The sequence below is a fragment of the Manis javanica genome, chromosome 1 (assembly GCF_040802235.1).
Source record: "Manis javanica isolate MJ-LG chromosome 1, MJ_LKY, whole genome shotgun sequence".
Classification (NCBI taxonomy): domain Eukaryota; kingdom Metazoa; phylum Chordata; class Mammalia; order Pholidota; family Manidae; genus Manis; species Manis javanica.
Window position 1 is genome coordinate 199659609 of NC_133156.1, and position 27330 is coordinate 199686938.

Sequence of the window (27330 nt, forward strand, 5' to 3'; positions counted from 1 at the left end):
AGAAAGCAAGCCAAAGGTCAGGGGCAACAATGTGGAACAGACAGGAAAGTGGAGTGCATTTTTGCAGCCATACTTTGATCCTCCCTTTCCAACACTCCTGCCTTGTTCCATGGAATACCTCATCATTTTCTGTCAGTTTCACTCTGTTACACCTCAAATATCATTGTTTTCCTCTAGCTAACCTATCATGCCTGATAGTTTAAGCCATAACAGACCATCACATAGGCCCTTAACTTGTTTTACAGCTTCTGTTACTGAAGCATCTCAATTCCGTGTTTTATACAGCACTTAAAGTAGTTGTCTATTTAGGAAGTAAACGAGATCATTTTGCTATCCTGCTTGAAACTTTTCAATAGTTGTTAATTGTTCTTTTATGGCTCATAAGATACATTTTACTTCTATCTTCCCCTCTTCATTTTGTACTTCTGTACCATACTCTCCACTTCACTGTGCTTGTGCCACACTTGATTTCTTTCTCTTCCTCAGACATGCCCTTTCCCACACAGTGTCTCTGCTTTGGCTCATTATTTTGTAGCCCTTTCACCAAGCTCTTCAATAACCAACTTGCACCTTTCTTCAGCTCTTTGATCAAATATCAGCTTCTCAAAGAACACTTTCTTAAGAGACTTTCACAGTAAGCTCCTAGTATTGACATTTTATTCACTTACGTTACTCCTGTATGCCATTCACCTCAACCTGCAATGTCAAAGATTTTGTGTATTAGTCCACTGAGCACCCATTCAACCTTCCCTCTGTTGTCTTCCTATACCATAAAGTCTGGGAAGCTAAAATATATACTTCCTGGACTCTTTTGCAGTAGGATTCTAGATTAAACTAAGTGTTATGTGACATCTGGAATGCAGAAGTGGGGTATAGGCTATCTCCTTGCTGCTTTTGTTGACAAGCCTGGTTGTAGAGATGAGAATGCCAAGACGATGTTGAAAAGACTGAACTTTGTGTTTCAGTGTATACTCTCTATTTTCAAGAATGTATTAGGCAGTAGTGGTGCAAAGCTAGCTTCCGCAGGGCAGTGAGCAACAGTGGAGGGCTGCTGAACATAAGAACACTCTGATTTTCATTTCTTTAGCCTATCAGCCTACTGTGTAGCATTTCTCTATGAAATCTCTGTTTCAAACCTCTTCTACTTGAAATACCTATAGAGTGTTTTCCTCAAATACACTGAACCCTGACCAACTGTTATACTATTGTATTTGCTAGTTACTTTTTGTCTGCCTCCACTAGCACATAAGCTCAAAGAGGACAGAGACATGTCTTATTCAACACTGTACACTAAGCAACACTAAAACAATTCGCGGCACAAAGTAAGGGCTAATGAATATTAATAGCACACATGGGTGAATAATATAAGTGAACCAAGTTTAAGAAATAGGTCAAGGTGTCTAGACCATAATATTTTTGGTGCTGATCTTCTTTGTTTATTATTTTGGACTTATGTCCCTTCATGGATACAAATTATTTTAGAAACCAAGATTATGATACCCATGTTTTTACTTTTCAGGATACATAAATGTTAACAGTTTCTACTGAATAGGTTTTCATTTAGGTGTCAACGAATCCCAGTGAAAAAAATATGAGAGCTGGATTAGAAGCTTTCATCCATAGCAATGGCTTTCAATGCAGTTATTGCTTTTCTGATGTTCTGCATATTCATCCTGGTGAATGAAATCCTATTTTCATAACCCGTGTTTTACATGAGGAATATGGAAATAGCATACATAGTGGCTCTGCTGCAGGCTTCTAAGTTACTCTGGCTCAGGCATATAGCCTTCCTTCACTTCCAAGTCTGCTTTCCTCTCCTCCCTTCTCTCCTTCCTTTCTTTTTTGATTATGAATTGTTATACAATAAGCAAACTAATGCAGCTTACAATATCATCATTCACCGAAATGAGTCAGCATCTTTCACTAAGCAACTTTCTGCCAGGAGGGAGCTTTAGATGTTTTGAAATACTTGACTTCTTCAGCTGGGAAAGGTCCCCTGCAATCAAATGGATTTGTTATTTATATTACTCTTCTCTCTCATCTGCAAAACTTAATTGGATCACAAGGCCTTCTTGTCTCCTTATCTTTTTCTGGGTATTTAAAATTGATGCCATGCCAATCAATAATGGATATATTCTAAGGGGTTGGAAGCTGCCACTGTTAATAAATGCACTTATGAAGGTTCTCTTTTCTATTCATTTCTTTCCTTTATTTTTTAGATAACATGTAATTTTCTAGTACCTATATAGAAATAAACAATTTTAACTAGCTCCCCTCAAAAAATTAAAGTTAAAGAAAACCTGTCATGGTTGGCTATTCAAAAAGCTGCATAAAAGAGAAACACAAACCACATTTTTTTTCCTAAGGCAGTTTTGTGAGCTCTGAAGCAAAGAGCAATTTTAGCCAATAAAAACCAATTCTCTCAAGTGCAGCAGGAAAATGTGGCTCACTGCAGCAGAGGAGGGAACTGGAAGCAAGAGGGTTGATGTTGCCTGCTTCCATCGACTTTCATGAGCTCACTCAATGCCCTTGTGATGAGCAGCATTCAGCGTGTAAAGAGCCGAAGAGGCACACGAGTGTGCATGCTGATGAGCATAACCACTTACTATTCACCGTCCACAGCCTGCTACTTCAGATCTTTTATGTAGAGGGAAGAGAGAACATGAGAATATGTGTTTAGGAGTTCTCTTTCTATTTATGTTGGAATAAATAGAGAAGGGAAACTGGCTGGGGATGGAAATAAACCAACAAACCAAAGAAGAGCTAAAGGAGAAAAGGATAGAACCCAAAGAAGTACTTTTCTCAAACACTGACAAAATGTTCTCTTTATGTTCTTTGTTCAAAAGATGCAAAGCAAGAGTGCAGATTTGGCACTGGATGCACAGAGGAAGTAGAAGAAACAGTAAGTAGATTCTGTTAGTTCATCAAATTCTGATGCATGGCATCATGAAAACTGATTTTTATGAACTCCACTCCATTTCTTTCTATTATGACACTGCACCTAGAGATTAGATGACCTAGCCCCCTGCTCCTGCATATGAAGATTCAGACACCTCTAAAAAAATTAAATAACCAGGACTTATGGGATGATAGCAGTATAGAGAGAACTTGAACCCACCTTTCTCCTGCCTTCACACCAAATCTACACCTACACATAGACCAATTCATCTTGAGAAAGAACTAACGACTGAGTGAACACCTTCTGCACAATGAGGGATAGAAGGATCACCTAAAAATGGCAAGAGAGATGGAGACAAGGAAATAGAGGGAACCCCACCCCCAGCACAATGACCCACCTTAGGGAAGGATATTGCTGAGAGACCAGGATATAGATTACCTGCCCTGAGGCATAGGAAAAAATTCACATTTTAAAGTACATGTACCTGATCATCTACATTTGCTCTCTTACAACACTCTTACAAACTATGTTTTCTACCTTTATCTTGCATCTACCTACCACTTCAGCATTTTATTAAAAATAATAATAATAATAATAATAAAGGGAGAAATGTGGGATCCACATATAAATCAAGTATAAAAATCAAACAAATATTCATATTTGACCTGATTGTTTATAGTTCATAATGTGTGATCAAAACCGGAAGTTTCTGTGATGACTGCCCTTGTACTGTTCACCATGTAAGAACTTATTCACTGTGTAAGAATTTGTTCACCATGTAAGAACTTGTTCGTTATGCTTCAGAAGATTGGAGACTGATGAGAATTAGGCTTGGGGTGGATTAATGATTGTGCATTGAGCATTGACTCCCCTATACAGAATTTTTTTGTTGTTAACAACCATTTGATCAAAAAATATGAGAGATGCCCTCTCAAAAAAAAAAAAGTACATGTAGACTAAAAGTGAAAAAAAAGTCTGATCATTAGAACTAAAGCACCTGTGGTTTAGCAGGGGACAGCTGAAACTCTTTCTAGGTTGGGAGGTCTGGTGAGCACCATTGTTTGCACTCACTTCCCACACTGATGGTGATGCAGGGAACAGGGTCAGGATGTACATATCAATTTCAGACTTAGTCTGGGAAGCTTCCCTGCCCCTGTTCCCCAGCCCCACCCATATGTATGGGTAAGAGAGAGCATTCAGGCCACAGCTGCCCCAATGGCATTGAACCAGTTGCCATAGAACCCTGGAGAGGGATCCCTGGCCGCCAATGCACCATGGGCACCAACCCAGTAGCTGCTGCAAAGGCAGGGATTCCACAGAGCCAGTTGGTGCTATGTGCCTAATGCACTGCTGCAGCACAAACACAAAGCCAGTAGCCAAAGAGGCAGGGCTTATGCAAAGGCTGCACTTAGGCCTGCAAGCAGCTGCAACTTGGGTGCAGAGCTGGTGACTGAATTCCTGAAAGCATGCCTTGGCCTACAGATGCTCTGCAAGTATGGAGGCTGCCACTGGTGACCCATGGAGAGCACACCTGAGCTGCTGCTAAACCATGACCTGGAGCTAGTAGCTGCAGAGGTGGGACTTCCTTGGAGACCACACCTGAGCTTGCTGTCTCTCTACCAGCATGGAATCCATCAGCATCCACTTAAGAGTAAGATGTCAAAGATTAAAGATAAAGAGAGAATCTTAAAAGTAGCAAAAAACCCCACATTACATATAAGGGAAACCTCAAAAGGCTATCAACTGATTTTTCAGCAGACTCTCTGCAGGCCAGAAGAGAGTGGTATAATATAGTCAAAGTTCTGAAAGGAAAAAAAAAAAAACAATCTACAACCAAGAATACTCTACCCAACAAGGTTATCATTCAGAATGGAAGGAGAGATAAAGAGCTTCACAGGTAAACATAAGTTAGAAGAGTTCAATACCATGGCACTGGCTTTAAAAGAAATGTTAAAGGGGCTTCTTTAAAGGAAAAGAAAAAGTCCTAATAGAAACAAGAAAATTATGAAAGAAATAAAATTCCCTAGTAAAAGCAAACATATTGCAGAGGTAGTAGATCAATAACTTAAAGCTAGTATGAATATCAAAAGGACAAAAATAGTAAAAAAAAAATTTTCACATCTATAAATTAGTTAAGGGAATCACTAAATAAAAAATTATAAAAGAAGATAAAATGCATAAAATGTGAAGGAATAGTAGTAAAAAATGTAGCACTATTAAAATGTGTTCGAACTTAAATGACCAACTTAACACAGATTCCTATACATGTAGGATATCATATATGATCCCCATGGTAACCACAAACCTAAAACCTATAATAGTTACACACACAAAAAAGAGAAGGCAATTCAATCATAACACTAAAGAAAGTCATGACACACAAGAAAGAGAACAAGAAAGGAAGAAAGGATCAGAGAAGAACCAGAAAAATTAAACAAAATGAGAATAAATACATACCTATCAATAAGTACTTACATGCTCCAATCAAAAGACACAAAGTGATTGAATGGATATAAAAACCAGATTCATCTATTTGCTGCATACAAGAGACTCACCTAAGTACACACAGAGGCTGAAACTGAAGGGATGGAAAGATATTCCATACAAATAGGAATGAAAAAATAAAGCTGGCATTCCAATACTTATATCAGACAAAACAGACTTTACAACAAAGACTATAAGGAGAGACAAAATGGAAATTTTATGATTAACAGCATAATCCATGAAGAAGATACAACAATTATAAATACCTGTGCACCCAACAAAGGAGCACCTAAATTTATAAAGCAAATATTAGAAGACATAAAGGGAGAGATTGACAGTATTACAATAATAGTAGGGGACTATAACACCCTACTTACCTCAATGGATACATCATTCAGTCAGAAAATCAACAAGGAAAAAGTGAATTAAAACGACATATAGACTAAATAGAATTAACAGATATATACAGAATATTACATCCCAAAACAGTAAAATACACATTCTTTTCAAGTACACATGGAACATTCTCCAGAACAGATCACATGTTGCACCATAAAGCAAGTCTCAATAAGTTTAAGGAGACTGAAATCATATCAAGCACCTTTCTGACCACAGTGGTATGACACTGGAAATCAACTACAAGGAAAAAAATGGAAAAAGCACACATATGTCAAGGCTAAACAGCATGCTACTAAGTAACCAATGGTTAATCACAAAAACAAAAAAATTAAAAATAAATCTTGGAGAATAATGAAAGTAGAAAGAAAAAGAGTTCAAAATCATTGGAATACATGGACAGCAGTCCTAAGAGGAAAGTTTATACAGAGACAGATACTATAAGAAGTGAGAAGCATCTCAAATAAAACATCTAACTTGACACATAAAGGAACTAGAGAAAGAACAAAGGAAACTCAAAGTTAGTAGATGGAAGGAAATTATAAAGACTAGAGTGGTAATAAATGAAGTAGAGACTAAAATACAAAACAAAACAAAAAACTGAAGACAAAAGATCAATGAAACTAAAAAATGCTTTTTTGAAAAGATAAATGAAGTAGAGACTAAAAAAGCAATAAAAAAGATCAATGAAACAAAGAGCTTATTCTTTGAAAAGATTGACAAACTTGATAAACATTTAGCTAGAGTCATCAAGCAAAAGAGAAGACTCAAATAAATAGAATCATAAATGAAAGAGAAGTTACAACTGACACCACAGAAATACAAAGGATTGTAAGAGTGTGTTAATAAAAATTCTATGCCAACAGTTTGGACAACCTAAAAGAAAGGGATGTTTTCCTAAAACATGAAATATCCCAGACTGAAGCAGGAAGAAATAGAAAAATTGAACAGACTAATCACTAGTGAAAAAATTGAATCAGTAAGAAAAGTTCCCGATAAAGTCCAAATACAGACAGCTTCACATGTCAATTTTACCAAACATTTAAAGAAGAGTTAATACCTGTCCTACTCAAACTACTTCACAAAAAATTAAGAATAGAGAAAGCTTGGAAATTCAGTTTACAAAGTCAACATTTCCTTAGTACCAAAATCAGACAGACACTACAAAAAAAGGAAACTATAGACCAATATCCCAGATGAATGAATATAAATGAAAAAATAAATTAGCACACTGAATTCAAAAATACATTAAAAAGAGTATTCACCAGAATCAAGTAAGATTTATCCCAAGGATTCAAAGATGGTTTGATATCTGAAAATTAATATGGTATACCACCTTAACAAAAGGAAGGATTAAAAACCTATGATCATCCTAAAGATGATGGAAGACCACTTCACAAAGTTCAACATTCATTCATGATAAAACTCAACAAAGTGGGTAGAGAAGACCATACACAGCAAACAAACATATTCAAAGAAAAAAAGCTAAAAGTTTTTCCTGTAAGAAAAAGAAGAAAAAATAAGGCCAAAAGTCAGCAGAAGGAGGGACATAAAAAAATCAAAGAAGAAATAAATAAAACAATAGAAAAAATCAATGAAACCAAGAGGTGGTTCTTTGAGAAAATAAACAAAATAGATAAACCCCAACCAGACTTATTAAGAGAAAAAGGGTATCTACACACATAAACAGAACCAGAAATGAGAAAGGAAAAATCATGGTGGACCCCACAGAAATAAAAAGAATTATTAGAGAATACTATGAGGATCTATATGCTAACTAATTGGAAAACCTAGAAGAAATGGACAACTTTCTAGAAAAATACAACCTTCCAAGACTGACCAAGGAAGAAACAGAAAATCTTAACAGATCAATTACCAGCAAGAAAATTGAATTAGTAATCAAAAGACTACCCAAGAACAAAACCCCTGGGCCAGATGGATTTTTTGCTGAATTTTATCAGAAATATAGAGAAGACATAACACCCATTCTCCTTAAAGTTTTCCAAAAAATAGAAGAGGAGGGAATACTTCCAAACTCATTCTATGAAGCCAGCATCACTCTAATACCAAAACCAGGCAAAGAACCCACCAAAAAAGAAAATTACAGACCAATATCCCTGATGAACATAGATGCAAAAATATTCAACAAAATATTAGCAAACAGAATTCAAAAATACATCAAGAGAATCATAAACCATGATCAAGTGGGGTTCATCTCAGGGATGAAAGGATGGTACAACATTCGAAAATCCATCAACATCATCCACCACATCAACAACAAAAAGAACAAAAACCACATGATCATCTCCATAGATGCTGAAAAACCATTCGACAAAATTCAACATCCATTCATGATAAAAACTCTCAATAAAATGGGTATAGAGGGCAAGTACCTCAACATAATAAAGGCCATATATGATAAACCCACAGGCAACATCATACTTAACAGCGAGAAGCTGAAAGCCTTCCTCTAAGATCAGGAACAAGACAGGGATGCCCACTCTCCCCACTGTTATTCAACATAGTACTGAAGGTCCTAGCCACAGCAATCAGACAAAACAAAGAAATACAAGGAATCCAGATTGGTAAAGAAGAAGTTAAATTGTCACTATTTGCAGATGACATGATAATGTACATAAAAAACCCTAAAGACTCCACTCCAAAACTACTAGAACTAATATTGTAATTCAGCAAACTTGCAGGATACAAAATTAATACACAGAAATCTGTTGCTCTCCTATATACTAACAATGAACTAGCAGAGAGAGAAATCAGGAAAACAATTCCATTCACAATTTTATCAAAAAAAAATACCTAGGAATAAACCTAAGCAAGGAAGTGAAAGACCTATACCCAGAAAACTACAAGACAGTCTTAAGAGAAATTAAGAAGACATTAACAAATGGAAACTCTTCCCATGTTCTTGGCTAGGAGAATTAATATTGCCAAAATGCCCATCCTGCCTAAAGCAATCTACAGATTCAATGCAATCCCTATCAAAATACTGGCAGCATTCTTCAATGAACTGGAACAAATAGTTCAAAAATTCATATGGAACCACCAAAGACCCCGAATAGCCAAAGCAATCCTGAGAAGGAAGAATAAAGTGGAGGGTGGGGGGGAATCGGGGAATCTCGTTTCCCAACTTCAAACTCTACTACAAAGCCATAGTAATCAAGATAATTTGGTACTGGCACAAAAACAGACCCACAGACCAGTGGAACAGGATGAAGAGTGCAATTATTAACCCAAACATATATGATCAATTAATATATGATAAAGGAGCCATGGACATACAATGGGAAAATGACAGCCTCTTCAACACTTGGTGTTGGCAAAACTGGACAGCTATATGCAAGAGAATGAAACTGCATCACTGTCTTACCCCATACACAAAAGTAAATTCAAAATGGATCAAAGACCTGAATGTAAGTCATGAAACCATAAAACTCTTAGAAAAAAACATAGGCAAAAATCTCTTGGACATAAACATGAGCGACTTCTTCATGAACATATCTCCCTGAGCAAGGGAAAGAAAAGCAAAATTGAACAAGTGGGACTATATCAAGCTGAAAAGCTTCTGTACAGCAAAGGACACCACCAAAAGAACAAAAAGGCATCCTGCAGTATGGGAGAATATATTCTTAAATGACAGATCCAATAAAGGGTTGACATCCAAAATATATAAAGAGCTCACACACCTCAACAAACAAAAAGCAAATAACCCAATTAAAAAATGGTCAGAGATGCTGAAAAGACAGTTTTCCAAAGAAGAAATTCAGATGGCCAACAGACACATGAAAAGATGCTCCACATCGCTAGTCATCAGAGAAATGTAAATTAAAACCACAATGAGATATCACCTCACACCAGTAAGGATCACCACCATCCAAAAGACAAACAACAACAAATGTTGGCAAGCTTGTGGAGAAAGGGGAAGCCACCTCCCCTGCTGGTGGGAATGTAAATTAGTTCAACCATTGTGGAAAGCAATATGGAGGTTCCTCAAAAATCTCAAAATAGAAATACCTTTTGACCCAGGAATTCCATTTCTAGGAATTTACCCTAAGAATACAGCAGCCCAGTTTGAAAAAGACAGATGTACCCTTATGTTTATCGTAGCACTATTTACAATAGCCAAGAAATGGAAGCAACCTAACTGTCCATCCGTAGCTGAATGGATAAAGAAGATGTGGTACATATACATAATGGAATATTATTCAGCCATAAGAAGAAAATAAATCATACCATTTGCAACAACATGGATGGAGCTAGAGGGTATTATACTGAGTGAAATAAGCCAGGCAGAGAAAGACAAGTACCAAATGATTTCACTCATATGTGGAGTATAAGAACATAAAAAACTGAAGGAGAAAAACAGCAGCAGACTCACAGAACCTAAGAATAGACTAACAGTTACCAAAGGGAAAGGGACTGGGGAGGATGGGTGGGAAGGGAGTCATAAGGGGTGGGGAGAAAGAAAGGGGGCATTACGATTAGCATGTATAATGTGGGGCACAGGGATGGGTTTTGCAACACAGAGAAGACAAGTAGTGATTCTACAGCATCTTACTACACTGATGGACAGTGACTGTAATGGTGTTTGTCGGGGGAACTTAGTGAAGGGGGGAGCCTAGTAAACATAATGTTCTTCATGTAATTGTAGATTAATGATACCAAAAAAAATCTATCAGTAGTTTCCAAATAAAAATTCAATAAAAGTTAGTACACATTTCTGAATACTGAATTATATAATTTAAAATCCTACCAACAGTTTTATTTCCATCAATGATTTTTTTTTCAAATCAACTGCCAACACAATTTTAAAACCATTCCACACTAAATCATCCTCATTAAAATTAGAACCAACACTGGAATGCCCACCTGTATAACCATATAACCAACATTATTATGTAAGTTCTAGCTAATTAAATTGTTAGAGAAAACCAAATGAGTGTACTAGAGTGATCATATAAGTAAACACTAAATATGACTATATATGGGTATGGAAATACACAGTGCTACATTGAAGGCTTAATAATACTCTATTGTATGAATCTGCTATCTGCTGTACAACATAGTGTCTGTAGTTATAATACAGCTTTGTACACTTAAAATTTTGTTAAGAAGGTAGATTTCATGAGTATGAACACGTACATACAGACACATCCACAAACCAAACACCAACAGGGTATCAGGGATCTTTTAGAGGTGATGGGTATGTTTAGTACCCTTGAGAGTGGCACTGTTTCCAGAGATGTATACATATGTGCAAACTCATCAGACTGTGTATTATAAATATGTATAATTTTTATATGTACATGATGCTTCATTAAGGCTGTTAATGAAGAAAATAGTGAAATAACTATGTATATTGGAGATAATTTTGAAAAGTAAGTAATGTATCAGTGAAACTTGATGCATGACAGGTCCTCAATCACTGTCAAGTTTTTATTTCTGTATTTCTCAGGGTTCATTTAGGAATACAGTTACTGCAGCAGAGAAAATGTTAATATAAATATTTATTTAATCAGGTATTTAAATTGAAAATGGAAAAAGAAATTGACTATAGAAATGGTAAGCAAAGAAAGCAGCTACCCACCCATAGGGTGCAGAAAGCAAAGGAAACTTGGGGTTGTTTGAAGCTCAGAGGAGGGACTCTGAAGACCAACCCTCTGAGAAGGGGCTGTTTCCTGCTGGTGCTTCAGGAACTAGAAGAATGACCCTAACAGAGCTGGGACTCAGACCTCTGAAGAAAGGGGTTTAAACAGTTTAATCTAATCATCTCTTTAAATTAACATTAACGCAATTACCCTGTTGGTTTCCTCAGAAGACATGAGCTGCAGTGTCATCTCTAAGTCTCTGGTCATTTGCCTTTTCTACTTCTTCCTGATTCTCTGCTTTTAAATGAAATCTTCAGCTTTGAAGCTTTCTGTGCATTCCAGTTTTTTTCTAGTCTTTGAGTACATATTAAGTTGTTTTAGTAGGAAAGAATATAATTATAAGCTATGATTGATGGAAATGTTACCTATTGAGTTACTTATATAAATGGTATTAATGTACATTCTACATTTAAAATAGATGGAGTTTAGCAGAAACACAGTGATGGATCAAGGAAATGGTGACAATGTAACAGCCGTACTCTCTGAAAGTTGTGTGGACATACGGGCTTCCAAACTCATCTACATGTCAACAAAATATGAATAATATGAATGTTTTAGGCAACTGAGAAACTAAGCAATAAAAAAACATACATAACAATCATCAAGAAAACAAAAATATACTTCCTCAAGGCCACAATTTTCAATTTTCTAATTTTAACATTTTCAACACTCTCAATTAGGCATTTCAATCAAACACCACAGCAGTTCTTTAAGAAGTGAAAAATCTTTTCTCATGGCCAAAAATACTGAAAAAAAATGTGAATTTTGTTAATCATCTTTTATAGTTGCTGTATTAGTAACGAGGGAGGGAAGGGGATTAAAAACCGTTAAACTGATATATAATGTTGCTGTAAGTACCTATGTTAGTCAAGCTAAACAAATTGTTGAGATACTGAAGTTTGAGATTGTTATGTGAAATTGAAGGATTCACTCTCAGGAACATCACAGTCCAGTTGAATGTTTTGACTAATTTTTCATCTAGGAAAGGACTCAGTGACTCGGACTGCTTCTGTTAATGGCTTTGTGTTTCCCTATGGATCCTGAATCTTTGGCCTCTAGTCAGGAAACCAGCAAAAAAAAAAAGAATGTTTTTTGTAGGGGAGGAAAGATTTATGGGAAAAATACTATGTTTCAAGTCTGGAAATTATGTTTGTCAGTCTGTGTATATTCCACTAGCCAGAAGGTTGAGACAAGTTTAGCTGTCTAATACCTATGTTGATTTCATTAAATCTCAGTACTGGAAGGTAAATATTCCCACAAATTGTTCTTAATAAGAAAACTAAAAAATGAACACGTCTTTATGGGGATCAATTATTCCTGCATTGCCTTGTACTTACCTGTTTTTAAACCTGAAGGTATCGTATGCCAGAAGACTTGCCCTGTCCTGGATAAACTGGGAAGGCTGATCGCTCTGCAAACCAGGGTCTAAAATGTCTCTGACATTTATGTCTAGATGTCAAGAAACTGAACCTATTCCTGTCCTGGGTCTACTATAAAAATGCTCTGTCTATCCTGTTGAGTTCATTATCATATGGTAATAAAAAAAACAAGAGGTTCAGAAATTACCTAGAGAATAAATGTTTTCCATTTTGGAATAAATAACAGTCACATCTTACCTCAGTAACTGACCCAAAAGGAACCTAGAATCATGTTATCCAGATCATTTAGAATCACTAGAAAGAAAGGGCTCTTCTAGAGGCTACCATAAGGGATTAATTGCTAGGGAAATTCACCGAATCTCTAGGGAAAAAAAAGGTCCACACAAATGGATTTATGTAGGGCTATGACATAGAGATGATTTTGATTTTGCCTTTTTTATTAGCTTTTAGGAAATACAGATTCAATTTCTGTGCTTAGGCATATTTATCAGCTCCTCTCAAGGCAAGAAGAATTAATTTATCTCTTTGTCCCTGTTCAAAGAAATTCCATTTGTTTTTAATCCTAATTGTTCTATTTTTCACATTTAACTTTTAAACTGCTTCAGTGGAAGAGTGGGATATTTTAATGAAAAACATTTTAAAAAGTAATTGAGGAAAGAAAGAATCTCTCTGACTTTTGGCTCTTGACAAGATGGCAAATGAGCACAGGAATCTGGCTTCTTTCCCAGAGTTTAACCTTGGAGATGCCATAAAAGCAAGAGGGAACTTGACAGATCTCAGAACTTTAAAATCTTAAACGACCATAGAGGCAGAAGGTGATAGATTCCTGGTCCTGCGTTAGAAAAGTGCCAGAGGCACCAAGGGAGAACTGAGAGAAGAAAACATTATTACTGTTCCTTTTGCTCTCTTCCCCCAAATTGTCTGAGGATATCACTGCTCACTTGTTTCATCAATGGCAATATCAGAAAAAAGAATAATCAGTAAAGAAGAGGGGAAGAGGAATTGGGGATTACAGAAATGGCTGTGCTGGAAGGCAAATAAAGAAGAGAAAAGGTGTAAGGGACTAGGCTCTCATATTGCAATCCTTTCTGTCATACCCTCTGTCCTCAGTCACTCTGGGTTATTAGAACTCAGAGAAGATACCCTTGGATGTGGGCAGTGACTAGCAGAAGTGTGGGAACTCTCCTACTTGAGTGTGTATTGAAGGCAGGAAAATGGGTTGAGTTGGTGAACAGATTGTAAGAAAAGAGCATTTCCTTGAGGTATGTTCCCCACACTCACTTCCTAAATTTACCTTGGAAGATACAATCCAGCGTCTGTATAATAACATTCTTTTCTGGACTAATGCATTACCAAGCCAGTGCAGCTACTAATTCCAAAAAGCTATGAACTCACAGGAAAAGATTAGGAATTTTCAGAATATGAAATTAAAAAATAAATAACAAGGTAAGAAAGAAAAATTAGGACAAAGAGAGAAATTAATTGAACAGACCTCCCCTGGCAAATCAAAATAAAGCATTAGAAATACCCCCAAACAGATAAGTAAAAACTATGGACAAATTAAGCAGAGGTAAGCAGTCATAAGAAATAACTAAATGAAGATTATGTGAATATTTAAAGAATAATAGCCAAAAGATCAAATGAATGATACATACTAACTTTTACTTACAAAAGATATCAGTAAATAATCCTAGACCCAGATATTTTTACAGATGAGTCTTTCCAAAGTTTCTAAAACTTTCTTTTACATACTGTTTAACAAAAGAAAGGTACTTTATTTAGTGATCTCCAGAGAAACTGAACCAATTTATTTATTGGTTCATATGTGTGTATATATAATGTAAAGAACTAGCTCATATGATTATGAAGGCTGGCTAGTATATGCTCTTCTGTGTGGGCAAGAGAACTTGTAGTGCAGATGAAGTCCAAAGGCAGTCTTCTAAAGAACTCCATTTTGTTCCTCTGGGTTGGAAGAAGGGTATTCTTTTTTAAAATCTATTTAGGCCTTCAAATGATTGACTGAGGCCCACCCACATTATGGAGAGCAATCTGCTTTAGCCAAAGTTCACCAATTTAAAAGTTAAACATACCCAAAACACCCTCCAAGTTGACATTAACTAACCATCACAATCGAAAAAGGTGAAAATACATTCACCTAATTTATAAGATATATTTAAAATCCAGATTTCTAACCAGAAGACAGCACAGAAATAGAAAAGCATAAGTCCATTACATTTATAATAACAGATGTGAAATTCCCAAGTAAAATATTAGCTTTGAGTGGTATTAAGAATGTTAATGTGTGTTTAAATTCGAAAAATACCAGAGTCACTTATTTATTCTAAAACAAATAATTACCATCAGATGCAAAAATATTTCATATGCTAAAGATATCTTTTGCACACAAAGCACATTCCAAGAATCTAATTCATCTTTTCAAATATAAAGATTGCATTGTAGGTGCTTTTTGATGCCTACACATTAAAAGCATTTTGACAAATGAAATAGAAGGAATTTACACACCTGATAAGTAGTTTTGATTTTGCTTTACTTTGATATAGAGAAAAGGGTCTGCTTTTCAGGTGATTAATCAGCTACTCTTAAGATCTTTCTTCAGTTTTTAATTTCTTTTTGATCAAATCTGGGTAAAAGGAGACAAATATATTTCTTACTTAATATTTTTCTTTACAAAAGGATATATATACTTCCACACTATTTGACTCCAAAAGTATATTAAAATTTACCACATTCCCATAAGTTTTAGGATACAAGCATGATTTAATGTCTTAAAATCTAGTAATATAAGTTCCCACAAAAGCTGTATGTGTTGCAGGAGCCGCAGGAACTACGAACAAGGAATCGGGACACCTAGACGTTTGGCGAGAAGCAGCATTTATTAGTGCCGGCACTGGCTCAGCGGATTCCTATCCAAAGGCTGAGCCCAGAGCACAGCAGGGCCATGCCTCTTATACATTCACTACAAGGTTAAGGGGGAGTCAGCACCCAGGAACTGTTGCTGTGGGTGCTATTAGGTCACTGTAGGTGTATCCAGGATGCTAGTTATATTTTAATTTATCTCTGTAAAGGTTACCTGGATATCCTACTATAAACTCTTTGGCCTCCATGATTATGATCAACAAGCTGTTCCATGCCACTGAGTCCCAGTTAGGGGGGAATACATTATTACATGGTTTCAATTTCAAGCACTCAGGCACCTTGTGATTCCTCTACATTCCTAAAGCCTCAACAGAAACTTTGTCTCCTTGTCTTCCTACCACATATGAAGGAGGAAAATCACAGAATTTATAAAATTGAAACAAAAAGATCCAATAAATCTCAAACAACAATGCATGATGAAAAAAATCACTCAAAATAAGCAACTTGTTTATTAATTTACCTACCAAATTTGTGAATGTGTATGTATATGTGCATCGTATAAAGTACAAGCCTGATACTTAGGAGAAAAAAATTAACATAAGACACATTACCTCTAAGAAAAAAAAGATGTACATTATTACCACTTTCATTATTACTTTTCATCATATACTGGAAATCCTGGCCAATGTATTAAGTCAGAGGAAACGAGAAATACTGTTGTAGTATCCAAATGAAAGAATCAAGATTGTCTTTGCTTACAGAAGGTATAAATCACTATGTGCACAACCCTATAAATTCAATGGTTACTCTAGCCAAGATCAAATTTCAAAAATCGATATCATGTTCTAAGAGTTTTACTTCTCATATGGCCAATTAGCTTCTATCAAACCAACTTTCCCTGACAATTAGAAACAGCAGAAAATAATAAATAAATAAAGCTACTAGAGCATGGGGGTGTGACCAGCATCAGGCAGATATTGGCAGGGAGGAGGAAAGTTGAGTGAATTTTCTGTGTTTACAACTTTTAGTCTAAGGACAGGTTGTTGAATTCTATTGGAAAATGTACAGATTTGAAGAATCAAAGTTTTTGGTTATGGAAACTACAGCAACCAGAAACACAGCATGAAATTCAAGGAAGGAGATAGCCAGAAAGGGAAGTCCCAACTCTTGCCAATTCTACCCAAACTATTAACTAAGAGATGAACTGTAAATGAATGGGGAAGAGTCGAGGCAGCCTAGGTAAGCAAAAAAGAAAAGACAAAAACAAATAAAGACAACCCCCTCCAAACCTAAACTATTTAACTGTTTTGAGCTGTTCCCTACCACAGAGTCACAGAGTCTGCAGAGTTTATCCAAGTTGTATTCCTTTTAAAAAATAAAACAAAACTAAAGAAAAGCAGAAATATTATTCAGAAAAACATAATAAAATTCAGAGTCTCCAAAACATGTTATATATGTACAGAATGCAATCCAACATTATCCAACATATGTAAAACAGTAGTATTCACAAGCAAAAGGCAATTAATGAAGACCAACCCCAAGATGATTGGGATATTGGAATTAACAGACAAGAATTTTAAAATACAATACACCTTTCACAAAAATTAACTGAAAATGAATCACAGACCTAAATGCAAAACTCAAAACTACATAACTTCTAGAAGATACTGTTGAGAGAATGAAATACAAGCCATAGATTTACATCCAAATGTAAAAAAAAATTTTTTTTAACTCAACAGTAAAAGAACAGACACCTCAATTTAAAATGGACAAATGATCTGAGCAGATATCTCAGCAAAGAGTATATACAAATGGAAAATAAACATTGGAAGAAATGCTCAACATTTATCACATATTTATCATAATAATCTATCATTAGGAAATGGCAAATTAAAACAATGTGATACCTACCTATTGAACAGCTATACCTATTAAAATGGCTAAAAACAAAAAATCCACAATATTAAACATGGGTAAGGTATAGAGCAATAGGAGCTTTTATCCATTGCTGGTTGGAATGTATAGTCATGCAGCCACTTTAAAAGACAAGTTGGACATTTCTCTAAAATAAATATAAATATACTCACAGTACACAATCCAGCAATCACGTTCCTAGTTACTTATCCAATTGAATTGAAAATATTTCCTCACAAAATCTGGACACAAATATTTAGAGCAGCCTTATTTATAACTTCCCAAAGCTAGAACAAACCAAGCTATTCTTCATCAGGTGAATGGATAAACAAACTGTCGTATATCCATAAGATGGAATATTACTCAGCAATAAAAAGAAATGATCTATCAAGCCATCAAAAGATATAGGGGAACCTTATATTCATTGGCTAAGTGAAAGAAGTCTATCTGAAAAGGTTACATATGTTTAATTCCAAGTATATGATAATCTGGGGAAGGCAAACTGTAGAGAAAATTATAGCATCAGTGGTTTTAGGAATTTGGGGTGAGTAGAAGAGGTATGAATAGGTGAAGTGTAGGAAATTTTTAGGGTGGTGACTATTCTCCATGATATGTAATTGTGGATACATGATAATATACTCTTGTCAAAATCCACAGAACTGTACAACATAGTGATCCTTAATGTCAACTTCATATTAATAATATATCACTAGGTTCATCAAATGCAAAAAAAAACTGTAGCACATTAATGCACTGTGTTAATGGGGGAAACTGCACAGAGGATTATTAGTTTGAAAAAGAAAGATTTTATAAGTGAAGAGTTAGCACCTGGGGGACAAAATAAAAGGTATAAATACATATGACTAATAATGGGCATTTCAGAATTGTTCATAAAAATCCTAAACTGGAAACATGTAAATGCCCATCAAAAATTGTATAAATAATTTTTATACATTATTTCAATAGCATATTATATAGTAAAGGAAATAAATGCTTGTAAATGCAACCACATGGCTTAATACCACAGGAAGTCTTAAAACAGATTCCAAAATTAAAATATTACATATTGAATAATCCAAGATTGAAATGAAACCAGAGATTACCCTTGGGAAAATGAGTGGATATGGAACTGAGGATAGCTTTTAGGATCCTGGTAATATTCTTTATATTAATCTGGGTGATAATTATTTAAGTGTATTCATTTTGGAAAAATGGATCAGGTAGTATACTCTTTAGACAGGTTCACTTTAAAATACTACATTTTATTTCTATGAAAAGGTAAACAAAAAATAAACCCCTACTCCAAAACTTTCAGTCAATGGAGATCTAGCAAGGAAGTTGAAGTTTACTTATGACTCAAAACTATACCACCAGCTATATTAATCACCATGCTTATATATTATTCTACTTTTCTGTATCTATTTCTCTACTCAATGATAAGATCATTCTCTTTATATATAGTTTTGTAACTTTGATTTTTTATGCTTATTTTCAAGGTCAATACATGTATTTATGGATCATTTATTGAGTAGAATAGAGAAAATGGCTCACTGAAATGGAGAAAAGTTAAGTTGATCCCTTATTGCATAAAATAGTGAACTTTAGATGGAAAAAATTTCCAGATAAGAATGGAAAAAGTGCAAAGGCATTAGAAGTGAACTTAAGAAAAATGCTAGGTATAGGAAACAGCTCTAAAAGAACAAGTATAGAACAAAACATTGATGGATTCAAGTTAAATATTCCAATTAGGAACGATAGTTTACATAATGTACAATCACTTCTCTCAGATTGGAAGTTTGTCTTTTTTTCTACATCTATAACTTTTGGTAAGTTGATATTTAGATTATGTAAAGGAGTATTTGAAAAATCAATAAGAAAAGTGAAGGAAGCCCATAAAAATGGGTAATTAATATAACTATGCTGTTATTATAAAGCATAATTTGAATGGCTAGAATGTACATTAATACCCTCAGCCTTTTTCATAAATAGAGAAATGCAAATGAAAATAAGAACGCTGAACGCTGTTGCCCATAAGAATGCAAACAACAGAAACCCAGACAACACTACATGTTAGAGAAGTTGAGTGTAAACGTGACTCCCCTGCATTGCTGGTGAGATTGTTGATTGTTGACTGACATAGCCCTCTAGAAAATAATCTGCCTAGTTAGTGAAACTGAGCATATGTATACTCTTGATCTCAGCAGTCCCAATATAGATAGATGACAGATAGATAGATATCCCCCAAATTTTTAAGAACATTAAAAAATAAATCCACATTTGTATAGGTATAGATATGTTAATGGTAGTGTTACCTGTGCTATAAGGGGGCTCGGGATAATCCAGAATGTGAATGAATACAATGTGAGGAATACATATATTTAATTATAAAACAATCAGAAGCAATGATTTTATATATATGCAGCATTATGGATAAATATTAAAAATAGCATTGATTTAAAAGTGAATGACATGTACACAATAACATCACTTTCAGAAAAAAATACTAAGAATATAGATTTTCAAGGAAAAATATCTAAGACATGTATTTGTACATTTGAGAGAGTTGAGAGGACTGCAATAGCAGTAACAGTGAACAGTGAATGGGAAACATAAGATAAAATGAAAACTGGGGGCTTAAACTAATTTGTGCATCTATTTTTCTATTTGATAACTATTTAATGAGTGCCTTTCAAGTGTCAAGCAGTGTCAGAGACACTAGGAATATAAAATTAAAAAGAAAGCAAAACCTCTCTGAGAGAAAAACCAATGAGAGGAAAAAAATTGCCTGTGTCTTGAGCACTTAGTTTCTAAAAATGGCCAAAAGATTAGAACAATAACTTCACAAAACAGTACAGAACCAAAACTGCTAATAAATAAGTACTTTGTTAATCTTTATGGACAATACAAATTAAAGGCATAAGACAGGCAGGTCCAAGACGATAAAATGAAAGCTGGGGCTGATGTGTTCACCCTGACCCAGTTCCTATTTGCACTATCAATGTGTGTGTGGAACGTAAACAGTAGTGCTCACTATGCTCCTGTCTCCACTACCAACATGCAGGCATAATGTAGACGATATGGCTTATCACCAATGGGAGGTGTTGTCCATGGTAACCATGAGGGGTCCAGAGCAAGGGCAGGGCTAGGGTTAGGGTTAGATGTTCTGGAAGGTTTATGTGGAGGATAGCATTACGGTTAGAGTAAGGGTCCATCTCTGATGTGAGCGAAGTGCGAGTATGAACGTGGTTAAATGTGGGTGTTGTCAATGGTGACGGTGCGGGGTCAGGTCCGGAAGCCAGGGCTAGGGTTAGGATTAGGAGTTCGGTGAGGTGTATGGGCAGGATTGTGTAATGGTTACAGTTCAGACCCGGCTCTGATGTGAGGTCAAGGGAACGATTGAGGTTCATGTTTATGGGGAGGCATGGTGGATGTACAAGGTGACCATGATGGGTCAGATGCAAGGGCAGGGCAATGGTTAGCGTTAGGTGTTCGGTAAGGTGTACTGGGAGGAAAGGGTTTCGATAACATTTAGGGGCAGGCTCGGATCTGAGGGAGAAAGAGAGATTGAACTTTAGGATTACAGTGAAGTGTGGGTCACATCTATGGTGACGGTAGGGATCTGGACCATGAGCCAGGGCTAGGGTTATGGTTAGGTTTTCGGAAAGGTGTATGGGAAGGATAGGTTTACGGTTAAAGTTAGCATCTGGCACTGATGTGAGTGCAAGGGCGATATTGAGCTTCTGTGTTACTGTGAGGCATTGTTGATGTCAATGGTGACTGTGAGGGATGAGGTCCCATTTCTACGGCTAGGGTTAGGGTTAAGAGTTCTATAAAGTGTACGGTCAGGATAGTGTTATGGTTGCAATTAGGAACTGGCTCTAGTGTCAGGGTGAGGTCAAGACTGAGGTTCAGGTTTATGGGGAGACGTGGTGGACATCGATGTTGACCATTATGGATAAGGTGCAAGAGCAGGGCTAAGGGGTTTCCTGTTCAATAAAGTGTACTGGGAGGAAAGGATTTCAGTTACACTTAGCATCAGGCTCTGATGAGAGGGTGAGGGAGAGATTGAACGTCAGGGTTACAGTGAAGCGTGGGTGTTGTCGATGATGAGAGTGAGGGGTCAGGTCGAGTGGCCAGGGCTAGGGATAGGGTTAGGTGTTTGGTAAGATGTACGGGCAGGATAGGTTTATGGTCACATTTAGGATCCAGCTCTGATATGAGGGTGACAGTGAGACTGAGCTACAGTGTTACAGTGAGGCATGGGTGATGTTGATGGTGATGGTGAGGGTCTGTTCCATGAGCCAGGGTTAAGGTTAGGGTTAGGTGTTCGGGAAGGTGTACCAGGAGTTTAGGGATATGCTTTGAGTTAAGATCCGGCTGTGATGTGAGGGTGAGTGCAAAATGGTGATTCAGGTTTATGTTTTGGCTGGGGTGATATTGACACTCATGGTGAAGGGTGAGGACTAGGGGCCAGGGCTAGCAATAGGTTTAGGTGCTCGTTAAGGTGTATGGTCAGGATAGTGTTATGGTTACAGTAAGGAACCGGCTCTAATGTGAGGGTGAGGGTGAGATTGAGGTTCAGGATTACAGGGAGGCATGGTAGACATCGATGTTGCCCATTAGGGATAAGTTATAATGGCAGTACTAGGGTTAGGGTAAGCTGTACCATAAGGTGTACTTGGAGGAAAGGATTTTGGATACACTTAGTGTCCGGCTCTGATGTGAGGGCAAGGGAGAGATTGAAATTCAGTCTTACACTGTAGCATGAGTGACGTTGATGGTGATATTAGTGGTCAGGTCCATAACCGAGGGCTAGGGTTAGGGTTAGGTGTTCGCTAAGGTGTACAGGGAGAATAGGGATGCAGTTAGTGTTAGGTTACACCTCTTATGTCAGGATGAGGGCGAGACTGAGTTTCAGGTTTATGGTGAGGCATGGGGGACGTTGATGGTGTTGGTGAGGTGTCAGGTCTAGGCTCTAATGTGAGGGTGAGTATGGGTATGAACTTAAGGGTTAGAGTGAAGCGTGGGTGTTGTCGATGGTGATGGTGAGGGGTCAGGTAGAGTGGCCAGGGCTAGGGTTAGGATTAGGTGTTCTGTATGAACAGGGTTAAATAGGGTTACTGTAGAGTCAGTGTCCGGCTCTAACATGTGGGTGATAGTGAGAATGGGCTTCAGGGTTGTGGGGAGGCATGGGTGATGTTGATGCTGATGAAGAGGTGTCAGATACAGGGGACAGGGCTAAGGCTTATGTTTAGGTGTTGTGTAAGGTGTAAGGATAGGATATGTTTATGGTTACAGTGAGGATCTGGCTCTGATATGTGGGAGGGGGCGAGTTTGAACTTTAGTTTTAAAGAGAGGTGTGGGTGATGCCGATGCTGACTATGAGGGGTCTGGTCCATGGAACAGGGCTACCGTTAGGTTTTGTGTTTCAAAATGTGTACGGGAGCAGGATAGGGTTCGGTTACAGTGAGGATCTGGCTCTGATGTTAGGGTGAGGGCAAGATTGACCTGCAGGTATACAGTGAGGCATTGTTGAGCTCAGTGGTGATCATCAAGAATCAGGTCCAAGGGCCAGAGATAGGGTTAGGGTTAGGAGTTCGGTTAGATGTACAGGCAACATAGTATTACAGTTATAGTTAGGATCTGGCTCTGATGTGAGGGTGAGGGTGAGATTGAGCCTCAGAGTTACGGGGAAGCGTTGGCGATGTCCATGATAACCATGAGGGGTCCAGAGCAAGGACAGGGCAAGGGTTAGGGTTAGGTGATCCAGATGGTTTACGGGGAGGATAACATTACGGTTACAGTAAAGGTCCATCTCTGATGTGAGCGCAAGTGTGAGTATGAACATCAGTATTACAATGAAGCATGGGTGTTGCCGATGATGAAGGTGGGGGATCAGGTCCAGGAGCCGGGGCTAGGGTTAGGGTTAAGAGTTCAGTAAGGTGTACGGGCAGGATTGTGTTACAGTTACAGTTAAGAACCGGCTCTGATGTGAGGTCGAGGGCAAGATTGAGGTTCAGCTTCATGGGGAGGCAGGGTGGACATCAAAGGTGAGCATGAGTGGAGCATGAGGTGCAAGGGCAGGGCAATGGTTAAGATTAGGTGTTTGGTAAGGTGTACTAGGAGGAAAGGGATTCGGTTACATTTAGTGTCATGCTCTGATGTGAGGATGAGGGAGAGGTTGAACTTCAAGATTACAGTGAAGCGTGGGTCACATCAATGGTGATGGTAGGGATCTGGACCACGAGCCAGGGCTAGAGTTATGGTTAGGTTTTCGGAAAAGAGTACGGGGGTATAGGTTTATGGTTACAGTTAAAATCTGGCTTTGATGTGAGGGCGAGGGTGAGATTGAGCTTCAGTGTTACTGTGAGGCTTTGGTGATGTTGATGGGGTCTGTGAGGGATGAGGACCAAGGTCCAAGGCTAGGGTTAGGATTAATAGTTTGATAAGGTGTACTGTCAGGATAGTGTTACAGTTACATTTAGGAACTGGCTCTAATGTGAGGGTGAGGGCAAGATTGATATTCAGGATTATGGGGAGGCATGGTGGACATCGATGTTGACCATCAGGGATAAGGTGCAAGGGCAGGGCTATGGTTAGGGTAAGCTGTTTCCATAAGGTGTACTGGGAGGAAAAGATTTCGGTTACACTTAGTGTCAGGGTCTGATGTGAGGGCGAGGGAGAGATTGAACTTCAGGCTTACACTGAAGTGTGGGTGACTTCGATGGTGATGGGAGGGGTCAAGTCCACGAATCAGGGCTAGGGCTAGGGTTAGGTATTTGGTAAGGTGTACAGGGTGAATAGGGATGCAGTTATAGTTAGGATCTGGCTCTTATGTGAGGACGAGGGCAAGACTGAGGTTCAGGTTTATGGTGAGGCATGGAGGACGTTGATGATGTCAGTGAGGTGTCAGGTCTAGGGGCCTTAGGCTAGGGTTAGGTTTAGTGTTTGGTAATGTGTACGGGCAGGATAGCATTACCATTACACTGAGGTTCCGTCTCTGATTAGAGTGTGACAGCAAGATTAAGTTGCAAGTTTACGGTGAGGTGTGGGTGATGTTGATGTTGACCAGAAGTTGTACAGGGAGGATAACATTACGGATAGAGTTAGGGTCCATCTCTGATGTGAGGGTGAGTGTAGGTATGAGCTTAAGGGTTACAGTGAAGCGTGGGTGTTGTCGATGGTGACAGTGAGGGGTCAGGTAGAGTGACCATGGCTAGGGTAAGGGTTAGGTGTTCAGTAAGGTGTATGGGCAGGATAGGGGTATGTTTATATTTAGGATCCGGCTCTGATATGAGGGTGACAATGAGATTGAGCTACAGTGTTACAGTGAGGCATTGGTGATATCGATTGTGATGGTACAGGACTGGTCCATGAGCCAGGGCTAGGGTTAGGGTTAGGTGATCGGGAAGGTGTACGGGGAGTTTAGGGTTACAGTGAGAGTTAGGGTCCTGCTGTGTTGTGAGGGTGAGTGTGAGATGGTGTTTCAGGTTTATGTTTTGTCACGGGAGACATTGATACTCATGGTGAGGGGTGAGTTTCAGGGGCCAGGGCTAGGGCTAGGTTTAGGTGTTCATTAAGGTGTACTGGATGAATAGGGTTACTGTTAGAGTCAGGGTATGGCTCTAACGTCTGGGTGATAGTGAGATTGAGCTTCAGGTTTTCAGGGAGGCATGGATGATGTTGATGCTGACAATGAGAGGTCAGATACAGGGGACAGGGCTAAGGTTTATGTTTAGCTGTTCTGTAAGGTCTAAGGACAGGATATGTTTATGGTTACAGTGAGGCTCCGGCTTTGAAGTGAGAGCTGGGGGGAGATTGAGCTTCAGGTTTATGGTGAGGTGTAGTTGATGTTGATGGTGACTGTGAGGGTTCAGGTATAAGGGACAAGACTAGGGTTAGGTTTTGTGTTTGGTAATGTGTACAGGAAGCATAGGGTTATGGTTACAGTGAGGATGCATCTCTGGTGTCAGGGCGAGTGCGAGACTGAGCTCCAGGTATATGGTGAGGCATGGGTGAGCTCAGTGGTGATCATCAAGGATCAGGTCCAAGGGCCACAGATAGGGTTAGGGTTAGGAGTTCGGTTTGACGTATGGGCAGCATACTATGCTGGTTATCATTTGGATCTGGCTCTGATGTGAGGGGGAGGGGGAGATTGAGCCTCAGAGTTACAGGGAGGTGTTGGTGATGTCCATGGTAACCATGAGGGGTCCGGAGCAAGGGCAGAGGTAGGGTTAGGGTTAGGTGTACCACAGGGTTTATGGGGAGGATAGCATTATGGTTAGAGTAAAGGTCTGTCTCTGATGAGAATGTAAGTGTGAGTATGAACATCAGCATTACAGTGATGTGTGGGTGTGGTCAATGGTGACAGTGTGGGGTCAGGTCCAGGAGCCAGGGCTAGGGTCAGGGCTCAGAGTTCAGTAAGGTGTACAGGCAGGATTGCATTACAGTTACATATAGGAACCAGCTCTGATGTGAGGTCGAGGGCAAGATTGAGGTTCAGGTTTACGGGGAGTCATGGTGAACATTGAAGGTGACCATGACGGGTCAGGTGGAAGGGCAGGCCAACGGTTAGGGTTAGGTGTTTGGTAAGGCGTACTGGGAGGAAAGGGTTTTGGTTACATTTAGGGTCAGGTTTGGATCTGAGGGCAAGGGAGAGATTGAACTTTAGGATTACAGTGAAGCGTGGGTCACTTCGATGGTGAAGGTAGGGATCTGGACCATGAGCCAGGGGTAGGGTTATGATTAGGTTTTTGGAAAGATGTATGGGGAGGGTAGGTTTACGGTTACAGTTAGGATGTGGCTCTGATGTGAGGGTGAGGGTGAGATTGAGCTTCAGTGTTACTGTGAGGCATTTGTGATGTTGACGGTGACCATGAGGGATGAGGTCCGAGGTCCAGGGCTAGAGTTATGGTTAGGAGTTTGATAAGGTGTACAGTCAGGATAGTGTTATGATTACAGTTAGGAACCTGCTCTAATGTGAGGGTGAGGGCAAGATTGATGTGCAGGATTAAGGGGAGGCATGTTGGTTATTGATGTTGATCATTAGGGATAAGGTGCAAGGAAGGGTTAGGGTTAGGGTTAGGTGTTCTGTAAGGTGTACTGGGAGGACAGGATTTCAGTTACACTTAGTGTCAGGCTCTGAGGTGAGCGTGATGGAGAAATTGAACTTCAGGCTTACAGTGAAATGTTGGTGATGTCAATGGTGATGGGAGGGTTGAGGTCCACCAGCCAGGGCTAGGGTTAGGGTTAAGTGTTCAGTAATGTGTACAGGGTGGATAGGGTTGCGGTTAGATTTTGCATCTGGCTCTGATGTGAGGACAAGGGCGAGACTGAGTTTCAGGTTTATAGTGAAGTGTCAGGGACGTCGATGGTGTCGGTGAGGTGTCAGGTCCAGAGACCCTAGGCTAGGGTTAGGTTTAGTGTTCAGTAATGTGTATGGGCAGGGTAGGGTTCTGGTTACACCGAGGTTCTAGCTCTGATTTGAGCACAATGGCGAGATTGTGCTGCAGGTTTATGGTGAGGTGTGAGTAACGTTGATGTTGACAGTGAGGGGTCAGGTCCAAGGGCAGGGCTAGGGTTAGGGTTAGGTGTTCTGGAAGGTGTATGGGGAAGATAGCATTATGGATAGAGTTAGAGTTCAGCTCTGATGTGAAAAAAAGCCTAAAAGGTAAAAAGCCTGAGCCTACCTCTTCCAACATGAAATCTATACTTACAT

At 38.4% G+C, this 27330-nt stretch overlaps 1 long non-coding RNA gene across 1 annotated transcript in view; it reads left to right on the forward strand.

Moving 5' to 3' along the window:
• LOC140849969 (uncharacterized) overlaps nucleotides 1–27330 on the forward strand; it is a 111684-nt gene that overhangs the window by 74022 nt on the left and 10332 nt on the right. Inside the window, exon 2 of the long non-coding RNA XR_012132488.1 lies at nucleotides 2847–2902. This is a non-coding gene — a long non-coding RNA (uncharacterized lncRNA). The remainder of the gene's footprint in view (nucleotides 1–2846; nucleotides 2903–27330) is intronic.